This window comes from Tursiops truncatus, chromosome 10 (genome assembly GCF_011762595.2).
Source record: "Tursiops truncatus isolate mTurTru1 chromosome 10, mTurTru1.mat.Y, whole genome shotgun sequence".
In the NCBI taxonomy this organism is placed as follows: domain Eukaryota; kingdom Metazoa; phylum Chordata; class Mammalia; order Artiodactyla; family Delphinidae; genus Tursiops; species Tursiops truncatus.
Window position 1 is genome coordinate 80,613,569 of NC_047043.1, and position 25,737 is coordinate 80,639,305.

General features: G+C 40.3%; 1 protein-coding gene and 1 long non-coding RNA gene across 3 annotated transcripts in view; one reads left to right on the plus strand and one right to left on the minus strand.

The window, feature by feature from the left end:
• The window catches only part of TAFA1 (TAFA chemokine like family member 1), a 769,514-nt gene that overhangs the window by 170,485 nt on the left and 573,292 nt on the right, over positions 1 to 25,737 (plus strand). The gene's annotated exons all lie outside the window — the stretch shown is intronic.
• Positions 1,306 to 4,450, minus strand: LOC141279656 (uncharacterized). Its single transcript, XR_012334240.1, has 4 exons — positions 4,391 to 4,450; positions 3,093 to 3,325; positions 2,165 to 2,218; positions 1,306 to 1,576 (listed from the first exon to the last, which is right to left on the minus strand). It is a non-coding gene; the product is annotated as an uncharacterized lncRNA (long non-coding RNA).

Here is a 25,737-nt window from a genome sequence, read left to right on the forward strand (position 1 = left end):
TCAGTGTGCTTTCTTAAACATCTTGTTGACTTTGCTTCATTCATGGGGAGGTAGTCCTAGTCTCTTTTTACAGATGGGGAAACTGAGGATCCTATAGCAATAATTTGCCCAGGAAGCTATGGAATCAATTTCAGTCCAAGTGCAAGTTGTCTGAGTCTCTACCCAGCATACTTCCCCCCTGCCCACCTCCCTATAGGCAGCAGAAGACAAATGTGCTATGCAAACAGTGCGGTTCATTTCCCTTGTAGGTGTATGCCTCTCCGTATTCAATTCCCGTGAAACCTTTCATGAGGTCAGAGTATCTGTTTGCAGAAGTTTTGAAAAACCCCACTGTTGCAAAGGTAAACACAAAACCTTAATACATATTTCAGTCTCCCTAGTTGCAGGATTTAGTTAGCAAACAGTTGATATAACCACCTGCCATTCTCTGGAGAGAAGAAAGATTTAGAGGGGATGTGAAATCTGGGGAAATGGTTCCATAGAGAATTAAGACCCTTGTAAAGGAAGTCTCTGGTTGTCACAACTGGATATGTATGAGTATTTCCTCAGGAGTTAAAAGACAACAAAATTAGATTTTACAAAATATTTTCCTAGCGACGGTTTGCTGATCTAGACATTTGGATTTTGTGTGCTTTCTCTCATTTTGGAAAGACTAAGGGTGGAAGTGAATGGCATTCCATATGAAATGTTAGAAATTTTGGCTGTACACAGTTGTCCCCATAACCTACCAAAATGTGCAGCTGTGCCACGGCAGGTGATGTAAGGCTGAAGGATGGAATGGGCCACTTTAGAGTCAGTTCTTTTTGTCACCAGCCCGCAAATGCACTGAGGTGTGTGCAGTTTTCAACGCACTGAAACCCTTGCGTTAATTAAGTCATGACCTTTGTATATTTGACCATTTGGGTTTTTTTCTGATGCTCCCATGATAAAAATGAATGTGAGAAATAATTAAATTCCAGGCCTGGATTATTGGACTGTCAGAATCTGATAACAAGAGAACTCCTCTTGGGTTTCTTCCTGATACAAATATATCAAACCAAAAGGGGTGAGAACAGAATAGTAAAAGAAAACTGTTATTAGAAACTGGTATCAAATAATGTATGCATAATTGCTCATTTGAAATCAATACATTATACAAAGCACCAGAAGGTGATGCTGTGGGCTGGAGAAGGCTGTATCAAGATGAAGTTTTACACAGCACACACATGCTGAGCAGTACGGGACCATTCTTCGAGTTAGCGTTTTCAGTTATCTGTTACTGCTTAATGGAATACACCAAACTCAGTGGCTCAAACAAAAACCATTTCATTTATTTGCTCCCACATCACAGCTGGGCTGCTCCACTGGGGCTCTAGACTCTACTTGCGAGATGGCCTCAGTCACACCACCGGCAAGTCGGTACTGGGTGTTGGCCGGGAGCTTGAATGGGGATCCTGGCTGGGGCCTCAGTTTTCTTCGACATGCATCTATCCATGTGATTAGGTTGGACTTCTCCCAGCAAGGCAGTTTTAGGATAGTCAGATCTGACCTGATAGCAGGCTACCCCCAGAGTGCAGAAGCCGAAGCCACAGGCTTTCTTAAGACAAGCACAAAGCAAACACATCATCATTTCTGCTACATTCTGTTGGTCACAAAGTGGGTCCAGGTTCCAGGGGAGAGGACTACAAATGCGTGTGAATACCTGGAGTATTGTTCATTAAGGGCCATTAAAGTCTACTATTGATACATTAGCTCTGTGTATTATAATTTAGGATCAATTTATGTACTTTCCTTTGGGAATTCGATTTGTGTGCAAAGATGTGAAATCGATGCCCTGCCTTAATGACCCAGGTTGGAGTGTGCAGCTATCCTTGTAGGCTAGGGAAGGATGTGAGTTGGGGAGAGGTGTGGAATTGGACATTTATGAGATGTTGAACTAGCACTGTCTGACAAGCTTTTTAAAAATCCACAGTATTACCTGTTCACAGGCATAAAATGCCAGGAACAATATGAAACCTATCAACTATAATACTAGAAATAAATATTTAGCATAAATTATTTGGATAATTCCCCCATTATGCTTTCAAGCAATGGAGATTTTAAGTGATTTGATTTAAATACATAGTACTAAATACTCCATTTCTCTGGAAGAATTGTGGAAACTTGGGTAAAAATTTCAGCATACCATTATATAGCAGGTACACAGCATCCTTTCTTCTAGGTGGGGAACAACTGTGACCTAGGAGTGGAGGAAAATCTATTAAAATTCAGACTTAAGTATTACTGAATATACCCCCATGAAACATAGTTATCCTCACCAGCATCATTAACATTTGATAATTTGTTACTTAACTTTCTGGAAATGTATCAAAGTTAGGGTCTCTACCCTTGCTAATGGGACTTTTAAAAACACGTCTTGGAAGTTTATAACCTAAAGCAATGTACCCATTGATCAAAGTTTCTGCACCTACAAGTTTCATGATCATTTTCATAATGAAGATTTCTGCCTGATGTTAATTTCCCTAAGGACTGCCCAGTTTCTTAGAAGGGATATTTCCTAATTTATATACCTTGTTAGTGAGGGCTCTGTAACATCAAGGAAGATAGCTAAGCACTTGTAGCCTGAGTCATGAGAAAATGAGGATAGCCAGCAATTATTGAGCATGCTCTCTCTCTGCCACACACTGTGTTAAATTATTATTATCACCATCTCCATATCACTTTTCTTTTCAAAAGAAAAACTGAAATACAGAAGAACTAATTATGTAAATTAGCAGAGCCAGGATTCACATCTTCACAGCTTTCCTTCTAGATCTAAATGGTGAACTATTAGGGGACCCTCTGCAAAGGCACACCTTTCTAGAGCGGGGGTTCTCAAGTGTGGTCCAAGTGTGGAAGGGCAGAATCTTGATCCTACTTCAGATCTACTGAATCAGAAGCTCTGGAGGCAGGGGCCCAGCGATATGAGCTTTCTGCCTCCTGGTGATTCCAGCACATGTTCAAGCTTGAGAATCACTTATTTTGATATTCACTTCAAGAAAAATGCTATAAATCACAGGTTTTACTGTTTAATGCTATCACTCCAAGGGCTTCTCAAGGAATCTACTACTCACCAAAGATCAGCGTACTTCAGAGAAGTGATCCACATCCAGCGAACATTCCAGATACGGCTTGACTAAAGGATCTTGTCTTTCATATTTGGCTTAGAATCTGAATTTGCTGTATTTCCCGACTCTCCACTTGAGTCTTCAGTTTCCTCGTATTAAAATATAGATAATGATGTTTGCTTTCTTCCCTCACAGAAATAGTCTAAGAATTAATGAGCTATATTAAACTCTTTCAGTTCCTGGAAGAAAGGCAGTATGTAAACACTATATTAATATTTTAAACAAGTTAACTTTTTCTATGTGAATAACAGTCTTTTTTCTTTTGGTGATCAAACATGTTGTTTTTTCGCCAAAGAATTTTTTGATTTTTAAAAAATTTCTTCTTTAAAGGCACCAGACAGATATCTTTCTCAACACCAGGGGAAGAGTATCAAGATGAAAAAGCACTTTTTCTGAGAAAAGCTGAAGTTTTAAAATTCCTGATTTCACTGGTGGTAAGAGGCAATGTGGTGATACACCAGGAACCCTAGGTTAGAGATCCAGTAATGCCAAGTTTAAGTTCTTTCACTTTTTAGTTTTATAAACTAAGGTGGCCTCTTCCTCTTTCTTGGCTTCAGTTTACCGAACTGTAAAAGGTGACAACATAGCACAGAACTATAGAGTACAGGCCCTGGCTTCGAAGAACTAGGTGTGAATCCTGACTTGGCCATTCACCAGCTGTGTGACCTTAGGTTAGTTATTTACCCTCTCTGATCGTTCATCTCCTCATATGTATAATGAGAATAGCGATAGAATTAAGTGAGGCAATACATTTACAATGCTCAGCCCAGTGCCTGGCACTCAACAAGAAGTGCTGGCTATTGTGATCAGTAATAAAAATTCACGTGTAGACTAGATAATCCCAAAGAGGCCTCGCTGCTTTGGAATTTTAGGATGCCTTTTGAAGTTTCTCTCAGACTCTCCAGTTGCTTTCTTTCCTAGGAGTCAACATTCATCATGTATTAACAGAGCACTTACTATGGGCCAGGACCATTCAAAGGACTAAGGCTACACTGAGCACAGATAAAAATCCTTGTCCTTCAGGGGCTTACATGCAAGGGGGAGCTGGCCTTTCCTGAACTCTTCTGGGGGCGTAGGAAGTACTCAATACTCCAGTCTTAGTTCCCTTGAATGGAATTCCTTTTTTGGACTGAAAAATCTTCAACACAAACAGGAAAATATTTTTCTTAGCCTTCAAGGAGATAAAGATTTCCCTTTGATGAGTGTTTTGCTTATTTATTTATTTTTATGAAGGAACGGCTTACCTCTCAGTGATGTGTAAAGAATTGTGGGAAGGAGGTGGGTGTCCCTACTTCATCTTGCCTGGATTGAGAGAAAATTTGATAAATTAGGGTGGGTTGGGAGGGAGGGAATAGCAGCTTGATTAACAGGGAGCAAAAGACATTTTGAAATCCATCTGTGTAGCTGCCAATCCCTGTTTGCAGGTTTAGAAGAAAGGGATTTTGAAATGTAGCTACCTGTCTGTGTAGGGGAGTATTCATCTATCTAGTGGTTTTGGGAAATTTGAAATGATGCTCTTCCAATCTGTTGGGAGGAGGATGTGTTTAAGCCTCTCTGGTTTCAGACAGAAAATCTTCCTCCTGATGCTCTGTCTCCATGGCACAGGAACAACAGTGCCAGATCTCAGCTGATGTAAACATTTTAAGCAGGAAGGAGTGCACTTCTTTTATTTCTTATGACATAAATTAAACATCACAGCAGACATCAGGCTGGAAAAAGTTACAGGAACCTAAGGCACTTCCAGCACTTGATTAATGCAGTCTGGCCAATGGGTTCTGAGGGGCAGTGAGATCACCAGCAGGTGTGGAGCCCTGGGAGATTCCTAGCCAGCCCCAAAGACAGACTGGGGCTTGGGAGGGCAGTTGTTCTGGCTTCGGATGTTGTATCGTACGCAGTCTGTTTAGGTATGGAGACAGGAATTGGAAATACAGGCAGGTGAGTTGGCTGATGGCCTTATCAGCCAACTCACAGAAGCACAGTGTCATGGTCAGGACAAGCTAGGAAGGGTCAAGACCAGAGGCTAGGCTGGGCTGGTGAGGGAAGGAGCCAAAACAGTGCCCAGGTTATAGCAGAGGCTGTGTCAGTGTATTTGTCCATGTGGAAGGGTGTGGAGTCATGAGGAGGCCTGCTGGCCAAATAAGGTCAAGTCCAGATTGCTGAGCCAGACTGCATACCAGTTTCGAGTCCAGAGAGACAGGTTATAGTGGATGTGTTAGTTTCCTAGCGCAGCCATAACAGATCACCACAGACTTGATGGCTTACGACAGATACTTAATCTTTCACAGTTCTGGAGGCTAGAAGTCTAAGATCAAGGTGTTAAAGGGGTTGGTTCCTACTGGAGGCTCTGAGAAACAATCCATTCCATTCCTCCCTCCTAGCTTCTGGTGGCCGTGTGGCAATCCTTCGGGTTCCTTGGCTTGTGGATGCCTTGCTCCAGTCTCTGCCACCCTCTTCTCATTATCTTCTCCTCTTCTGATAAGGACATCTGTCATTGTTTAGGGTGTACCCTAAACTCAGGCTGATCTCATCCTGAGATTCTTAACTGTTATACATCTACAAACATCCTTTTACCAAATAAGGTCACCTTTTCATGTCTGGGGTTTAGGACTTGGTCATATTTGTTTTGGTTTATTTAATTTTTTTTTTTTTTTGCCCATGTATTGCAGCACATGAGATCTTAACTCCCCAACCAGGGATCAGACCCGCGACCCCTGCAGCGGAAGTGCAGAGTCTTAACCACTGGACCGCCAGGGAAGTCCCCCATATTTGTTTTCGGAGCCACTATTCAACCTACTATAGTAGACACAGAGTCAGAAAACTTGGGTTTTTAACCCCAATTAATAGTATGATAATAGCCACACTTTAAGTTTTTACCATTTGTCAGGTGTTCATTCATGATCAATAAATATTTAGTGAGCATTCACTATATGCCAGGTACTATTCTCGATTCTGTGACTTTAGGAATAAACAAAGCTGGCAGAGATCTCCGTCCTCATGAAGGCTACACTCTAGCGGGGGCGGGTGGAGACTGACAAACAAAGAATAGATTGACGTATATAGTATGTCTGATGGGGATGAGCACCATAGAGAGAGTGAATTATGGGAGGTGGGTAGGAAATGCTGGGGTGCAAGAATGGAGCAATTTTAAGTAGGATGGTCCAGAAAAGCCTCAGTTAAGGCTACTATTTGAGCAAAGGCTTTAAGGAGGGGCAGGCATGAGCCTGGTAGATGACTGGAGAAAAAGTCTTGCAGGTGGAGGGAACAGCAAGTGTAAAGGCTCCAAGGCTGGAGGATGGAAGATGAGTAAATGGGCCAGCCAGGCAGAAGAGGAGTGAACAAGAGGGGAGAATTGAAGTAGGTGAGATGGCAGAGGTAACAGAGGCCGGGTCATACACATACACCCGGCTATTCACTGTAAGGACTTCGGCACTGGCTCCGAGTGGAATGAGGAGCCATTGGGCATTTTGAGAAAAGGCGTGACATGATGCGGTTGCATGATTGCAGGATCACTTCTGCAGTGTACAGACTTATGTGGAGGTGAGGGCAGAGCAGGGAGGCCATTGGGACTATTGCCCCAATGCCAGAGAGGGATGACTGGAACTTGGACCAGAGGAGACTGAGAGAAGCGATGGGGTGCTGCATGTGTTCTGAGGCTGGAACTACTAGAGTATGCTGATGGTTGAATGTAAGGAGTCAAGGATACTTTCTCTGAAGGATGCTTGGATCTCTCACATAGTTTCAGTGACACAGTGCTGTGGCCGGAGTCACCTCAAAGACTTCCTCACTCATATGCCAGGTGGGTGACGCTGGCTCTTGGTTAAGACTTCTGCTGGAATTGTCAGCTAGAACATCAACACATGACCTCCTCATGTGACCTGCGTGGGTTCCAAATGCAAGCATCCTTAAGAGAAAGAATTAGGTAGAATCTGTATTGTCTTTCATTGTTTGACTCTGGGAAGTCACATAGAATCACTTCTATCATACTTTTGATCAAGGCAGTCACAGAATTCTGCCAGGTTCAAGAGAAGGCATATAGACACCACCTCTTGCTGGGGGAGTAGCAAAGTCACATACAAGTCACATATTAAAAAAAAAAACGTGAGATGAGAAATGTTATTATAGCCATCTTTGGAAAATATGATCCACAGCCAGGTGGAAGATATTATTACAAGGGAAGTTCATCGAGGCAAGAAGGCTTGATAAAATCAGACAGATTGGGTTCTGGGTTTAAGCTAGGCACGAGTAAACAGAGGGAGAAATTTAGAGCAAGCAACTAGAAACAGCTTCCCAGGGTTGCAGCAGAGCAAGCAGACAGCATCATATAGCCAGATGATGATGGATGTGTAGGCCCAGAACATTGTTGCATTTTTTCCTATCATTTTTATGATTTGTTTCTGAACTTATAAAAGGAGCCCAGGTAATAATGTTATAGAAAAAAAGAGAAAAAAGCTGTAGGGAAATGTAACAGGAAAACAATTACCCATCATCCCACCATAGGTCCAGAGTCCATATAAATAAATATGCTGGTGTTGAGTCCTGTTGTCTGTCTGGGTGAGCCCCAGTGCAGAGCATAAAAACTTTGGGCTTGGAGATCCCACACACCAGGGTTTGAATTTTCTTTTAGCTGGATGATCTTGGGCAAGTTACTTCACTTCTCTGTACTGCAACATCCCAATCTGGAAAATGCTGACAATTATGAAATAATTCTATAATGTGTCCCAGGGGCTGGAAAATAGTTGGTTCTCAATGCACATTAGCTTGTAAAATCATTATTAAATAAATACATCATTCTTTTTATAAAAATGGTCTCATTTACAAAAACAGCACTCATGCTGTTTTTATCTGCTTTTTTCACACAGTTTTATCTTGAACATATTTCCGTATGACTCTGGAAAGAGGCACCTATATCCCTGTCTTTATGAGATACACACCTCCCCGTTATATACATGAACTAGAGCTTGTTTAACAGATTATAATTGTTGGATACTTACCTTTTTTAAAAATTAATTTTTACCTATTATACATAACACTCCAATAATCAACCTGAATACTTGCCTAATTATTTTCTTACTGTCTGGCACATTTGTTCAATAAGCAGATGAATAGTTACAAATTTCTAGAAGTAGATTTGCTGGCCCCAAACTGTGCCATTCAAGTTTATTTTTTAATTGACTTTATACAATGAAAAATTTCAAACCAAAGAAAATTAGGAAGGATTGTGTAATGCACACAGATAAATGGCTAGCATCTGTATTTAACCTGTTAACATTTGCCTTGTTTGGTTGATCTGTTTTTCTTGAGTATTTAAAAATAAACACATCCATCATGACATTTTACTCTAATACTATTGTGTGTCTCATAAAAATAAGAACATTTTCCTGCAAGACTGTTATACCATTATCATATATAATAAAATTAAGTGTAATACCCTAATATCATCTAACACATTTATTTTTAAATTTCTGAATTGTCCAAATTGTCTTTTACATCTTTTACATCTTTTTTTCAAATTAAAACCCAATCAAGAACCCTAATTACCTTTGGTTGTTATTGTCTCTTAGGTGTTTTTAAATCCAAAACAGCCCCTAGCACCTTTGTTTCCCACCTTTAACGCTGATTTGTTGAAGAGCCGGAGTTGGTTGACCTTTTCGCCTGCTGACCATTAAAAAAAAACCCATCTTAAAGAAAGTTCTCAGAAGTGAAATTGTTGGGCCAAAAGGCCATCCTGGTTGTAGGCAGCCCTCCTGGTGTGAATACAGGCTGCTCCAAAGTGAGGCTCTACTTGGTAGACAGGTGCCTGAATTGTAAAGGTTGACTTTGGCAGGCTGCCGGGGAGGTCTTGCCCTTCCAGCAGGGATTCAGGGGTTTGCTGTTCGCTAAAGTTTCCTCAGAATAAGGGGGACCACTGTAAATTAGTGCCAGAAATAACACTCTGGTTTAATGGACAAGGTGGCCTGAAGTCCGACACGAGAAAACAAGATGTTTTGAGAGATTTCATTTGATTCCAACTTCAGAGGCAGGTGAGTCTCTCCTGGGTACGTTTCTGTCCCTGCTGGTGGGGTGGCTGGAAGCAGACCTAAACAGTCCCAAATGTGCATCAAAATCCTGGTTCTGCTTGTTACTAGGGTAACTTGTTACCTTGGAAAAACCACTTAAAATTCCATTCTATTTTGTACTCTGATATGTGCAAGGGACTGAGCCCTTTCTGTTGGACCTGTCTGCCTTACACACTTCTGGGTGGCAAAGATATGGCCTCCTTATCCTCCAAGATAGAGCTTCTCAAACATTTACATACATAAGAATCACCTGGAGGGCAGAGCGGGCTCATAGTAACCAGCTGAAATTTTGATGAAGTAGATAAGCCCAGGAATCTACTTTCCTTAACAGGAACCCTAAGAGATTTTGACTCAGGTTGTCCAGGACCGTGCTTGAAAAAATCTTACCTGGGAACCTCAGGTTGCTTGTCTGAAATAGGTAACACTTTATAGCCATTACTATGTGCCAGACACCCTTCCTACTAGTTTATACACATTGACCAACTCATTCCTGCCAGCCACCTATGAGCTAGGTATTTGTACCCATGTTTTATAGATGAGGAAATTGAGCTCAGAGAAGTTAATTCCGAAGATTCACACTGCTAGTAGGTAGTAGAGCCAAGGTATAATACATGGTGGTGTAAAACTTAAATTAAAAAAGTACCTCTTACTGAATTGTAAATTCAGAAGTTCTTAGAGTAAGAGAGGTTGTTACTACTCTTTAGTGATTTGCAAGGAATATTTCCCATTATGGTCAAAAAGATATATGTGAAATACCTTTTTATTGAAACTGAGGTTGACTAACAGAAGGTAGATGAATGCTTGGCATATAGCGAGCACTCAATGTGTGCTTACTGAATGAATGGCTAAATATATTCTAATACGTATATTCCAATACTCTGCAAAGGTTAGTCCTTGACCCCAGGCACTGATGACCTACTTCTGTGTCCTTTCTTGATTTTTACTCTTTGTCCAGTTCTGCTTTTTCCACACAATACCACCAACTGGAGAGCCAGTTCATCAATTATGTCAACTGTGGATTGCCAAGTGACCTTGCTGCCTTTGCTATCTCCTTTCCATCTGCCATGTTGACATGGTAGGGAAATCTTTGAACTGAAGCTTTTCAGAGCAGACTGCTAGTACTGACTGAGTCACTGGTCATTGGAACATCCCACAGTCTACTCCCCTAGCCACTTAAAGCTTCCAATTTGTTCACATAAAAGTGATGTTTAAAAGCACAGGCTTTGGTTCAATTTTCAGTTCTGACATCAGGGAAATGGATTCAGTTCTTTGAATGTGAGACACTTGCTCTATCAGGTGATATGATATCACTATTTAGCAGTGAGAGCTTTGGAGATATTTTGCCTGTGTTTGAATCTCAGCTCAATTGTTTATCAGGTCTCCGAATGTTGAGAAAATAACTTGTCTTATCTGCACAATGAGGCAAATAATATCTACTTTAGAGGATTAGTTTGAGGAATGAGTAACATAGTACAGCACTTTAGCACGGTGCCCAGCGTATAGTAACTAATCACTAACGTTAGCCGTGTTATTTCTATGAAAATGTCATCGTACCTACTCTTTTGGGGGTTTGAAAGAATGTTTGTAAATTACTCTAATGTTTTGTAACTGCTGTGTAAATAGTAATTGTTAGGACTACTATCACTATACCATGAGGTTAAGCTCAGAAATTTACAAGAATATTTCCAGTGCTAACATTCAAAATAAATGACCTGCCATTTTAACCTTGAGAGATATGGTACCCCCGCAAGAGATAACCATGTAATGTTTTGGAGGCTGCTTGGGTCATGAGGAGCTCTGAACTCAGGGCTGCCTTCCAGAAAACAAGCTGTCGGCTTTAAGAGTGAAGACTGATATAGAAGTTTCCAGTGAGAAATTTCAGTACCTGAAGATTAGACAAGATCATTGAGATTTGCTCTTTTTTCAACTAATGGAAATGTCAGTCCTTTTGAGTGTTGTTACATTATTCAATTTTGGGATAAGAAACACACAATCCTAAAGGATGCTTTTAGAAACCAAAGTTGAGTCTATGGCTACCTTGTCCTGACATTCTGGTGAACCTATCCTTTTTCCTTCTGCACCCTGGGAGAGGCAGCTATGGTGGGATTACAAGATAAAATACAAGATGCCCAGGTAAATATGAATTTCAGGTAAACAATGAATTTTTTTAGTGTAAATATATATATAAAATGTGTGTGTGTGTATGGCCCAAATATTGCAAGTATTTATTTGCTATGTATGGTAACCGTAGGCTGTGGTACAGGGCAGTGCTTCTCAAACTTTACTAGGGATGTAAATCTCCTGGAAGTTTTGTTAAAATGCAGATTCTGATTCAGTGGTTGTGATGATGCTGAGGCTGCTGTTTTGAGGATCACATCTAAGTGGAAAGGATGAAGGGTAGAGTTCCTCAAATTTGCTGGATTAGAAGAATTATCTGCAGTTCTGATTGAAAATATAGATACTTTGCTGTAACAAAACATCACAGACGGGGTGGTTTAAACAAAAGAAATTTATTTCTCACTGTTCTAGAGGCCTGAAGTCCAAGATCAAGGTACTGTCAGGGTTTAGTTTCTTCTGAGGTCTCTTTGTCTTGCAGATGGCTGCCTTCATGTTGCCTTCATACATGGTCTTTTCTCTGTGCTCATATATCCCTGGTGTCTCCCTGTGCATCCTATTCACCAATCAAATTGAACTAGGACACACCCTAACAACCTCATTTTTACTTAATTACTTCTTTAAAGTCCCTATCTTTAAATAAAGTCACATTCTGAGGGACTTGGAGGTTAGGGATTCAACGTATGAATATTGGGGGGGAAACAATTCAGTTGGCAACACGATCTGAGACCCACTGAGACAGAATTTGTTTTGGAGGGATTTTCAGGGCCTGATCAGTTTCTCCAGCTTATCAGGCAAATTTAAGACATCTAGTGTAGAGCAACGACACTTAAACTTGAACCTGAATCAGAATCACACGAAGAACATTTTTAAAACCCCAAGTTTCTAATTCAGGAGGTTGAAGTGAATCTCCAGGTCCTGCTTTTCTAACAAGCGGCCGTCATTAGAATTACCACTTTAGACAGATTCCTAAACCTCCCTGAAGAGCGGGGTGGTCGTAACGTGCCCCTTCTGTGGCTATTAGGTGGATTTTCTGACATTAGGAGGAAGTTCTTGGGGCCTCTAGAGCCCTATATTAGATGAAAGTGGGTTTTTGTGATATATTTTCTACAATTTCTAAAACATAGGAAACAAAGCCAGTGTATTTTCATAAACAGAAAAACATTGATTTTTAAAAACTTCCCTTTTATTTTATCCTTGAGAGTCAGTCAACTGTATTTTATTATTGTCACCATAGAGGCCTTTCCTAAGTAGTACATTATTAGATACCATGAGGCTATTTTCCCAGATGTGATGGGGGATTGAAGATCAAATCTACCTACTGTTGGGATGGAAAAGCGTTGGAAGGACCTAAAACCATGTGATTAAACCTTCAGTCTCCTGAGAAACTGCTTTCTTGTTACAAGTAGAATTCCTGAGACACGAGTTCCTTTGATGTCGATCCTATTAATAAACATGTAAACAAAATCTTGCAGAAAGAGGAATTTTGTTTTTTTTTAAATAGCTGTCTAAAGTACTTACAAGACTAACCCTTTCTGGCATATTAAAAATCTAGAATTTAGCCAATCCAGGTAAATACAGAGGTCTTCAGAAAATGTACCTTTCTCTACATTACAGTTTCAAAAGGGTCTCTCAGAAAAAAACAATACTCAGTCATTTTCTCTTTTTTTCTGAAGTAAGATGTAAGTGATTAGTTGGCAAGCAATTTTAAATGTCTTGTTTATAATCATGGGACCGTACATTGATGTTTGACTGTCATAAGTAGCAGTTCAGAGCATCTCTTGGGAGTCCAAGAAACCAGAGATGGGAAATGGTGTCTGCTGTTGGGTACTCTTAAACATGTTGTTTTCAGAGCTTAATCTCCCCTCTGGTGCAGTGGGTTTATGAGTACTACCTACCAGGACTTTGGTGAGAATTATATGTATGCAAAACCACCACTGTGTGCTTGGTGATACATAATAGCTTCATACGTGGCAGGTGTCTTATTATTTATATGATTATACATTGGAATGTGTTGTCACTATTTTTTCCTCCTCATTTTAACTTTTTTGTTTTCTTCTTTTCTTTGTCCTTCCTCACTAAACAATCAAAATGAGGTCTAGTTTGAATAAGGGTACTTTGACCAGAAACATTGTGAGTAGGCTTTTTGTTTTGCTTTTTTTGATCTTTAAGTGATAAGGAAACTGAGACCTAGAGTTTAAATAACTTGATCAAGATCAACAAGCTGGTTGTGACAGAGCAGAATTTGAACACAGGATTCTGACTGCAAATGCCATTTTCTTGGGTTTATGCTCCTCAGATTATTCTTGGACTCAAGGTTAACAGTTATTGGATTTTGGTGTTGAAAAATGATACAGGGAAAAGACGTATAATTCACTGCTGTTAACTGGGGGGCAAACCATCCAGCTGATTGATTAGTAGAGCCCTTTGTCTCTTTGGTAAGGGTCTTTGGCTATTGGGTTCATTAATAATTCTGCTAGACAGATGCAAATTATTATGTATAGAATAGATTAACAACAAGGTACTCTTGTATATCACAGGGAACTATATTCAATATCCTGTAATAAACCATAATGGAAAAGAATATTAAAAAGAATATATATATGTAACTGAATCACTTTGCTCTACACCAGAAACTAACACAACATTGTAAATCAACTACACTTGAATTAAAAAAATGAACCACGCACTCTGATTTGAACTGTGTTAAAATTTTTAAAATTCTCGAAAAAAATTCTGCTAGAGATTTACCAAGTTTACAATTTAGAATTCCTAGTTAAAAGGTAAAGTATGGTTGAAGAGTAGAACAAATCTTCTGTTGAAAACTGAGATGTGGTATTCAAAATATCTAGTCAGGCTGGTTGCTGGGGTATGAATCTGTCTAACTGTTAATGCTTTGGTTGCTGGGTTGAAGAAGTGCTGGGCAGCTGGGGTAGAGGTTGGATACTTGGGAGCTTAGGGTAATGGCTATTTACCAACCAAGAAGTTTTTAGTTTAACCACTGGCGCAGCAATACCAGTGTGAACAGGGTGGATAGGTACCCAGATTAAAAGCCTAGGTTCCTTAATATCCCCATCGCTTGGGATAATCGTTAAAAATTGTTCTTTGTGATACAAAGTCAAATTTGCAGCACCAAGATTTAAAATTTTTCTGGGAGAGTAAGAACTGTACACTACCAAATGTGAAATGGATGGCTAGTGGGAAGCTGCTGCATAGCACAGGGAGATCAGCTCGGTGCTTTGTGACGATCTAGAGGGGTGGGATAGGGAGGGTGGGTGGGAGGCTCAAGAGGGAGGGGATATGGGGATACATGTATACATATAGCTGATTCACTTTGTTGTACAGCAGAAACTAACACACACTGTAAAGTAATTTTACTCCAATAAAGTATAAAAAAAAAAACAAGCAAAAAACCCCCGAACAAACTGTAAAATAAAGGTTACTATCAGGGTTTTAGACTAAAAATGCCACATAATCTTAATCATAAGTGTACATCATCATTGCCTATGCAGTTTTTCCAAAATTCATGTGCCTATGAATTTTGCTGTGATTTGATTCAGTAAGAGAGGAGTGTGTTTCTGGAATCTGTGTTTTTGTGAGTCTTCCCTAGAGGCCTCTGATCCCTGCTGTATTGGATATCTTCTGTTTTACCCTCCAAATGTACACTCAACTTTTTCCTTTTTTTACCATGCTCTGTTCTCAGGAGGCCAAGGTCTGTGGATAGCCTTGGTGAACTCCCTTATTTTCTGGTGTCCTGTTGGGAACAGCAGATGGAGAGACCTGGCAGGATATGGGAAGAGGGAAGAACAGGGAGCTGGGACATTTTATTCCCTTGGCTCCCTCCTTAAGGGATCACTGGACTGGCTGTCCCTTTGACCAAAGATCACAGCTCTCGGGGAGGTGGTCCTCTCCATATGTCTCTTTCTTTCCAAGTTCTCATAACTGTTCCCCTTCCTGGCCTCTTCCAGCTAACGGAAGGGAACAGCTGTGTTGGCACTAACATCAGGGTACTATTATAGCCTTTAATGGTTTTCTTATACCCTTTGTAAACAGTCCCTTTATTAACTCTCCTCATTATTCTATTTGTGCCATTTATTTCCTGCTGGGACCCTACCTAATGGATGCTGCCTTATCCACTTGCTTAACCTTTCTTTGGACTTGGAAGATATTTAAGGAACTTCCCATTACCAACACTCTGACTTTATCCACAGCTCAGATAAGTCGGGGAATTCTCTGCCATGGTTGGACTCCCCCAGGTTAAAGGAGAGATATGGAAAACCAGCTGGAGTTCTAACATCCTGCCTGCTTTGTGTGAACTCTCTGAAGAAAGGCTAATCCCAGATGGCGAAGAACAAATAAATTGAGCATGGTCCTAGGGACAGAAAACTTAAGTGGACTTTGTAAGTTTCATTCAAATGATACAATATGATTAAAATACAAAAGAGTTTGCTCCCAAGGAGAAACAAAGAGGCCTTAACTAGGTCTCTGTTTGGCAGCAGAATTTTATGCCTCTCAGTATTTGCATGGTCAATTACTCCCTTAAAGTGATGACTAGTAGGCAGTTTATTTGGATGGTACAAGAGGCTAACTGGTAATTTTGTTACACAAAATCTTGTGGGCAAAAATTATGCCGGGCTTTTAAAAAATGTGCTTTTGGTATTTGAAGGGAGTGCTTTAGTGCCTTGGGCGTCAGAGGAATTCAGCCTGCTGATGTCAGAATTAATGAAGAATATGGAAACTTAAGTGTGGGATGGATGGAGTGAAACATGCATTAAAGATTAATGACATTAGACTAGTGGGAGAGCCACCTTTTCTGGTGATCAGAGATTCTGAGGCTTTCATCTGCCAGTGCCTGGGAGAATGTTGAACATCTTGGAATTTGTCGCACGGCTGGTAGTTAAGTTTTATCAGCCTGCTCTTCAGCAAGGTGCTCCAAGGAAAACCCCTACCCTCCAGGTCTGATCTGTTCATCCATTCAGCAAAATGCGTTTTGAGTACCTGCTCTGTGCCAGCACTGTTGAAAGAAACCTGAAAATGGTGATGAGTCAAAACACGTATATTGCCTTCTCTCAAGGAGATTATAACGTAGTGCAACGGATGAGTTTTCTTAAATAATAGAGTAAGTGAAACAGAGCAGAACCCTGTGGTCCTTCCCTCCACTGCCCCCCCATGCCCTCAGCCTGCCTTTTGTCTGTAGAAAAACTTTAGTCAAAGAATAAGTTTAATCAGAGAAGTGAGAAGAAAAAGCAAAGGAAAAGGGTCAAACAAGACCAAATAATAATAGTTTAGTCCTTAAGCAAAGTCAAGGACCTTTAGCTCCTCCTCAGTGGCTACAGATAATATTCTAAGCCATATCCTTTGAGCTGGTTTGTAGATACAGAAACCCGCACCAGGTGGAAGAAGTTAACTACATGATGACTAGATTGTAGCCATGACAGAAGCTGCCACAATTCCAAGAACAGGCCTCAAAGAAATGGGAACAAAGTCACCCTGGAACTGAAGACTAACTGTACTTAAAAAAATCAAGATGACGCTGATCAGACCATTTTCAGGGTGACTGTCAGAGCTGACTGTGCCGTTTCTACATGCAGCCCCCTCCCTCCATCTGTACACCCTTAAAACTCCTGTTTAAAAGCTCCTGCCCACTGATTGTCAGTGCAGGGAGACGGCCTTTAGACACGAGTCTGCTGCCCTGCCCCCCACCCCGGGCTGCCCACCTCGGAAGTAAAGCAAACTTTCTTTTCCACCAACCTTGCCTCTTTATTGGCTTTCAAGCGGCGAGCAGCCTGACCCCACGTTTGCTAACATAAGTGCACATTTACATTCTGAGGTGGAGAAATTACATTTCTTGTAATAGTGTTAACTAGGATGACAATCCTCCAGTTTCAAAATATCCCAAGCGTTGGATGAAATATGATGAGAAACATTTCACAGGTGGGGCTGAACCCCTCCAAAAGTCAATGGAATTCTCAGAGGCCAGAAAACAAACAAACAAAAAACAAGAGAGGGGCGAGTGTGTTAAAGTTCTGGTTGCTTTGTGGAGCAAGCGGGGACAGTTCTCACCGGTAGCACATAAAGGAAACAGTTCCTCATGACTGTGAATCAGCAGACACACTGGGCAGTAGAATTCAAGCCCGTCACTAAAGTGATGTTGTGAAAGAATCAAGATTGCACTCTTAGAGCACTGAGCTAAATCATCTGGTCTAAGGTGGGCCAGGCATCTGCCATGGAAGCTTCCCTGAAGACAACATGCATGGAGGGGGCTCTGAGGGATGAGTTGGACTGGGGGAGTTGAGGCCAGGGATGGGCAGTCCTAGCAGAGAGTTGACTGTGTAATACATGTCTAGGCCAGATGGGTCCTGGTGTATCGAAAGGACTGAAAGACTACTGGGGCCAGAGAGAGAGATTGAGAGGGAAAACTGTACAGTACAAGACTGGGCAGCTAAGATAACAAAAGTCCAATGTTCATAGGCAGGATTTTCACCTGCATCTGAAAGGCAATGGGTAACTCTTCAGTGTTGCTGTGTGATAACATCAGAGTTGCTCTTTTTAAATCTCCTTGCCACTTTGTATAGTAGGACTACAGTGGGGTAACAATGGAAGATGGTCCAGGCAAGAGAATAAGTGCCTTAAACTCTGGTGGGAACCAGAACCCCTACTCTTCTGCTCTTCTGCCAACCTGGAACCACGAAGCAGAGGATGATGAAGAGGGAGAGATACGAAGTAGCAAGCACATGGGGTTTTCTTTTTAAATTTTTGAGGAATGCAGAAAATATAAAAAATTGTGTAACAAATCTTGGGATTTTCACGTTGATAAAGGGTTTTTTTTTTTTGTCAGTCTTGTTTCATGTTTTTTGATGTAAAAGAAACAAAACATAACAGCTAATGTTCATTCCCTTTACCCCTCCCTGTTCCCATTTGCTCTCCCACCCTCTCCTGAGTTAGGGAGGTGAACTTCAGGTCATGTTTTTCTATTTCTGGAAAATACTTTTCTATTATCTAGAAAATTTTTATATACATATGTATAGTATTGAGTATTTAAAATATTCAGAAATTATACTGTGCTACGTGTAACAATCTACAATGTGTGTTTTTCACTCAGCATTATGTTTGGGATCTCTGTCCATGTTGTATCACATGCGCATGGCTTTTTCATTTAAAATTCTACTGCATTCCATCTGAATTATCTATTCCACTACTGATGGATGTTTGGGTTGTTTATAATGCAATTTCATGAATGCTGGTGTAAGCATTCTCAAACAGTCTTCTGGGACACAAGTACAATAGTTTCTATAGGTTATATACTTAGAAATGGTGTTGTTGAGTAGTAAATTATGTCCCTTATAAAAATTACTGATCTGTTGCCAAGTTGTCCTTAAAAGTGGTTGCAGCAACTCAGTTGCTTCCAGAAGTGTACACTGTTACCATCATTGTGTGAGGTCAGACCTTTTGATCCACTGATTCGAGGAGTATGAAATTGTATTCTGTAGTTACTTTAGTAGGTGATGCTTTGGGTTGCTACTTGAAGTTGAACGCTACTTGAAGTTTTTCCTATTGGGTTTCTACTTTTTTGTTTATATGTTTGGCTCATATTTTCTAACTCGTTTCTGAACAGTTTTTTTTGGCCGCGCTGCACGGCTTTCAGGATCTAAGTCCCCGACAGGGGATTGAACCTGGGCCACGGCAGTGAAAGCGCTGAGTCCTAACCACTGGACTACCAGGAAATTCCCATCTGTGGACATTTTTATCTGTTCAGAATACTGTTTCCTACCTGTGTATGCATTACAAATAACTATTTGTATTCTGTCACTTGTTTATATTACCTTATGTTATCCCTGAATTGATGCTTTTCATTTGGATGAATTTTTTTTTTTTTTTTTTTGGTGAGTTGTACTTTTTCTTTATTAATGGTTTGGTGCAGCGTAGCAGAATGGTTAGAATCTTTGTCTCTGGAGCCAGACTGCCTGAGATGGAAGCTGGCTTGCCACTTTGCCATCCTATCCTGTCCTGTCCACGTTATCTTATCACATTGCATTTATGAAGACCTTCAGTACAGTGTTGAACAGTAGCGGTGGTTGAAGGAGGTGGGTCAGTGGAGATCCTTGTGAAGTGGCAGCATTGTCTTGATTGGGAATTAAGAAATTCTTTTTTAGTTTGCCCTGTGAAGCAGGCATTGAGGATGGCTTTTGTTGCTGATGCCTCATCCTCGTAGGGGCTTTGGTCAAGTGATCATTTGCTCGGAGTGGTGATACGATACATCAGGATAGTCAGAAATGCTGAAAACTATTTTAGGTCCACCACTAATTTGCTGTTTTGACTTCATATGTTTTTAAGTTTCCATTTTATTTTTTGATGTCCCTTACTAGACTCATGAGGATAATGCAGGTCAATAATACTGTTCCAAAAGTCTGAAATAGTATCTGGCATATTACAGGTACTTATTGAATGATGAAATTAATGATCTTGCTTTAGTTACATCTCTGTTCAATGATATCTGTAAAATGGGGTCATTGGAACTTGCTGTAGCTCCCACAGTGAGTTGGGAAGATTAAATCAGATGTGCTTTGAAAAGCTATGCAGAGTTTATGATGACCATAGGTCTTGGTGGATAACAGTAGACAAGGAAGCACAAGTAGGTGATACATTTTTCCCACACTAGAAAGTGAATTCTTTGAAAAAAGGAATCTTGTCTGCCTTGTTTATGACTGTGACCCAGGTGCCTAAAATAGTGTCTGGAACTCAGATATTTATTGAATAAATGGAATACAGTAAAATTTAATCAAGATCTTTATTTGACTCAGAGAAAATAAAGGAGAACATAAAGTTGAATTCAGGGGTTTGATATGAGAACATATATATGAATGAGGGTGTATATGAGAAGAGTGAAAAGGAAAAAAGCAGAAGAAAAAATGGGTAAGAAAACTATAAATGAGAGTAAAGAAGACATTGTCTAGGACTTAAAAAAATCCTAGACTGAAAATGTCAATTTGATGTTTGAGCTTGTGTTACTGAGTGGGATCGATTGAATCTGACTGCATAAAACTGGTCATTAAGATAGTAAGGGAACCACAATTTAACTGTAAATTCTTGCTTTAGTATTTTTAAGTCTATGAAGAAAGACGAGAGACAAGAGTGCAGATCTTTGACCTTTTGCATTCTTTGGAAGTGCTTTAAGAGCTGGACAGTTGCCTGTGATCTGAAAACATAATAATGTATCCTGAAGAACTTTGAATTTATAATTAGGTTTTATCCATCATAACATTCTCTGTATTCTCATAAAAGTAGTTTTTAGTGGGCATCTGCTGGTTTTGCTTACCCTGCATCTATTTCCATTTTTTTCTCCCAATAGCATCCCACTTTGTTTTGGGGAGTAACTTCCCAGCCTTGTTCATTTGATCTGCGTTAGGATGGACTACTCTTCCATCTCCTGGAATGGCCATGTGACCCAGGGCTATCAACATAGACAATTTTTATGGTCTTGCTTGACTCAGAGATGGAGCACAAAGACCAAGACAGGCAAAGACACTCACTCTTGGAACTTTGAGTCTAACTGTTGGGAGAGAGAAGTCATTCTTTAACTAGGGCTTCTGCATTGACCCAAAGAAGAGAACCTACCCAAGAGAAGCCAACCCAAAGGAAATGAAGCTAATAGAAACTGAGGTCTGAAGATAATGTTTGAGCATCTGAATCCATTCTTCCTTGAAGCTTCTCTAGCCTGGCCATTTCACTTAGGTCAGCCAGTACATTCTCTACTTCATTTAATTTGAGTACGAGTTCCCTTGCAATTTGAAAGCGTCTTGATTAATACATTTTGATTAAAAAAAAACTTTTCCATGGAATTGACTCTTGAGAGCAAAGCCCTCAGACCTAGATTGGTGAAAGTCAGGAGTATATTGGGACTTCCCTGACGGCCCAGTGGTTAAGACTCCACGCTTCCACTGCAGGGGTTGCGGGTTCCATGCTGATGGAGGACTAAGATCCCATATGACTCATGGTGCAGCCAAAAAAAAAAGAGTATATGTGTATATGTCATACACCATATTCTAGGTAATTAGTTATTGAAAACATATCTTTAGAAACTTAACCTCTCATCAGTGTTTGTACCTCTATAGCTAGAGGTGGTCGAATTAGATGATCTCAAGCTTATTTCTAGGTCAAAGTGTAAAAGTCTGAGACAGCTTTTCTTGCAATGACCTTATGATCTCTCTTGTATTTGCTGACAGCTCCTGATGACCAAGACTAACTCTTACCATTTTCCAGAGTATACCCTGCCATTCATCCCCCTTTCTTATTTCTGCTTATGTTTCCTAGTGCCCCATAACACAAGAAGGCACTGCAGCTGCAATAATGGTGATGAAAATAACTATCATTTTGAATCCCCACAATACCAAGGACTTCACATATGTCATTTCACTTAATCTTCTGAAGAACTTAATGACATAGGAATTAATATGAAATATATAATCACTGATCCACCATGAGACTCTTGGGGTTATTCAGTTTAACTTCACCTCACCTACCCACCAAGTGCAGATAGGAGTAATTTCTCCATCATCACCCTAATTAATGTCCAGAGTCTCGTTACCAGTTGAGGGGCTTACAGTTTCGCTAAGGAGTTGAGAGGTGTATTCATGGGGTGTCACTGGGCCAATCAGGTGAAATCTACCAAGTCTTTTTCTATAAATAAGCATCATTCCTTCTGGGTGTTTAGAGGTAATGTTCTGTTCTTTCGGCTTTCAGGGAAGATCGGTTGGTAAGTTCTTCCTTCAGCAATAGCTGGACCATTAGCAATGAGAGTGCTAACTCATCTCTCACGTGACCCTCTGGTCTATATGAGCTGTGCCACTCCAAGCGATCCTTCTGTGAGTTTGCCTATCTGGATCTTCCTGAGTAGATGGTCTTTGATCTTTTAGGGAAGTTGTCCCTAGGATCAGAATGTAACCTTCCAGAGCTTTTTGAAAATTTGATCTAATTCTTCTACTTTCCTTTGATCCCTCTGCTGCCTCTTCCCTTTCCTCCTTCTTCTTCTTACTTTCTTTTTGGTAAACATTTGTTTCTTGTTCTTTAACAGTTGAAAGGAAGGTATCAAACCCACAATGCAAATTATTAGCAAACCCTCCAAAGTTGCTTTTTCTTCAAAATCATGAATGTAAGCTTGAAACTGTATCAGGAAATTCTTAGAATTGATCTTTCAATTTCATAAAGAAAAAAAGAAAAAGAGCTAACTTTATTAAACATTGTGTAGAATATAAAACCATTTCAACCCTCATTTTACAGATTAGGAAACTGGGGCTCAGAGAATTTAGGTAATGAGTCTGATCACAGAGTTGTGAAAATGTAGAGTTGTGGGTCAAAGCTTGATAGGACTGAAAACAAAAGCCTGCTATTACCCAATGAGCTTAGAGGAAGTGGGCAGGATGTGGCCCATGATCTATCCTTAGGAAAATGATCCTAGAAAAATGTCACAAATAATGGTTTTTAGGAAAAAATCCGTAAGTCGTAAGTTTGGTCAGATACATAGGTTTCATCCCGCTAGCTGATGAAGATATAGAGTATGTCAGTTGCTCTACACTGGATCATGTAGAAAGCACGTGGACACGTGGACATGGTATGTCAGTTGCTGTGACATCCCAGGTAATGTTAGAAATGCTTCTCCATTTCTTTACATAAAGAACTAAGAAGTTTCTCTGGGGTGGGGGAGGGAGAGCCATGGGGGGAACTTAAAGTCCATCATGAAGTATTCCTTGCACTACAGTGGTTGTATCAAGGTTGGGAGGGAGAGCTAATGTGAAAAAAGCCAAAATGAAAATAAAAATCTAGTGTGACAAGCTAAAGGTGAATAATTCCCTTGAGATTAATTCTGATTACAGTGAAGTTTCAGAGACCTCAAAAATCCAAGAATGACATCAGGATGATCTGGCTTAAAATCTATTTATGAGGGGAAAAAGTAGAGGTCTTAGCTGACAACAAGTACTGCTTATATAACGCTTAGATGATGCAATCCTAGGTTAAGCCTTGAGCCACTGCATACAGTATTGTCAGGTTATATCTAGAATGTAGGCTTCTATCTTAAGGCAGTTAAGAAGGTGAGACAGTTCTAAAATTCTAGGCTGGCTTTACCTAAGGAAGACCAGGGAATGTTGCTCAGAGACACGAAGACCAAGGGAAACCATGTTTTCTCTCTCTAGCCTGTTAATAGTTCAAACTTCCCATATCGTAAATGGAACTGGTAATTTTCCTCATACTTGCTTTTTCTTCAGTATTCTCTATCAAGTGGTAAAGGGAATACCACTAAGATTAAAAGAGATAAGTGTCACTTAGCTGTGAGCCTGGCACATGGCAATCTCTCAATGAATAGTGGCTTGGAATTATAACGATTACTACAGATCACTTCATTTAATCCTTCTGAGAACCTTCTGAAGTAAGTACTACTTTTAACCAGCATTTTTAGATGAGAAAGCTGAGTGTCACTGAAGTTAGATGGTTGAGCCGAGACAGCACAGTTTGTAGGCTTCAGAGGAGGAGGCAAACTAAGGTCTCTCTGAACTTGGAGAGAGCTTATACTGTTAACCAGTAATCTCTCTTGCCTCTCAAGAGCGTCTAACATGATTGGATAATGGTGATGAAGTGGGACTAGGTTATGATGTCCACATTCTCTTTTAACTCATTCTGAAAGGCTTACTTTCCTTTGGGTCTTAAATGTTCCCGTACCACTCCTTTGTACTTTGAATGTTCTCAACTAGACAGAGAAGGAACTGCATTAGCTATTAAATTGAATACATGGCCATACACTATTTTCTGAATGAACTTTTTAGCACTTCAAAGACTTGAAGTACAGTTTAATGGTGTTTCAGTTGTCACTGGAATTAACGGTTGAGTGCTGTTGTGTGCTGGGTTTTGTCCCCGCTTCGGCTGATATTTAGAGAAGTAATTATTCTCCTTGAGGCTTGCAAGGATGTGTGTACTGGGAAACAAACAATAAAGACAGACCTCTTGAGGTGTGCCATGGATTATTTATTTCCCCTTAATATTCCTCTCTGAGAACAACTCACTGCCTACATTTTTGATCTGCTCTTTTTCCTTAATAGAAAGGTAAAGAGACCTTAGATCTAACTCTCCCAAATTTATATCATCACTAAATCACATAGTAAACAACCCCCGAATCTTCTAGTCCTTAACATTGCCAACACAGGGGAGCAAAGGCAGAGTTACCCTTTGCTGGACACTGATTAAACACATCCAAAGTGGTAGCTTTCCTAAGAGGCTCATGGGGTGGACTGAGCAGACTCACAATTGCCCTGTGAGGAATTTTTTCTTCTATGTCCCCTCCTTTGTCTATACCAAGGAGTAGACATCTTTCCCCTGCTTAAAATTTTCAAGTATTTATTGCCTGTATTTTGCCCTTTGAGATATGCTGGTTGTTGGCCTGATCTCCCAGTTAAAGCAGCATATCTCCTGCTTTCTTCTCTGTTATCACATGTGTTGGGTAATCATTGTGTGCTAGGTTAATGCAGGGGAGCTCCTTCTACTCTTGAGGAATAGACAGACCAGTTTTCTCCCATATTATTCAACACAACTCCTGGTGTGAGGCATTCAGGAGATGCTTAATAGACATTTGTTAACTTGAAATGCCTAAGAATGAGGCAAGAAGATGATGAAGCCCTGGTTCCCTCCCAATAATAACCATGAGAAGCTTTCTGAATTAACCCCACCTGTGGCACATGGCACATGAGCAGCAGCAGTTGTAACCCTTTCGACATTAAGAATATTTGTTGTGTTATGAGAGCCATGACCAGATAGGAAAGAAATGGGTGACAGGAAGTGCTCTATAAGACAGGAAGGGGTTGTGGGGTTTGCGGGAACTGTAGAGGGTATGCTACATCTAAAGGTATCCAAATTCCAATCTCTGAAAACAAAACAAAACAAGAAAGCAACCACAGACCTATAGGCTGTTAGTTGTTGGGCTCTGATTAAAAAGAAACTGGGACAAGTTCAGAGAAAAGCATCATGAGTATCAGGGGTTCAATTATGTCTTAGGAGGAGTAGTTGGAGCTGGATACTTTTTCTACATAAAGAGAACTCAAATGGAAGATAAAATTTTCTTCAGATAGCTGAAGGAGTGACCAGAGTGGAATAGGACTCAGTGTCTGAGGCCAGTGTTTGGAATTCAGAAGAAGAGATTTTGCTTGAATAAGTTTTCTTGAGATTTTGAATGAATTTTGATGAGTAACGAGTTCCCATCACCGAAAGTGTTCAGGTTTATCTTGAAAAACTTATAGCTGGCACGTTGAAGAGGGGTTTAATTTGAGGATATTTATGATCTTTAACCAATTTTGCTACTTGATGATTCCTTGAAGGTCAAGGTGCAGAGAGACATTCTGGGTGCATGGATAGGGTGAGCATGTTTTCACACCCAGTTC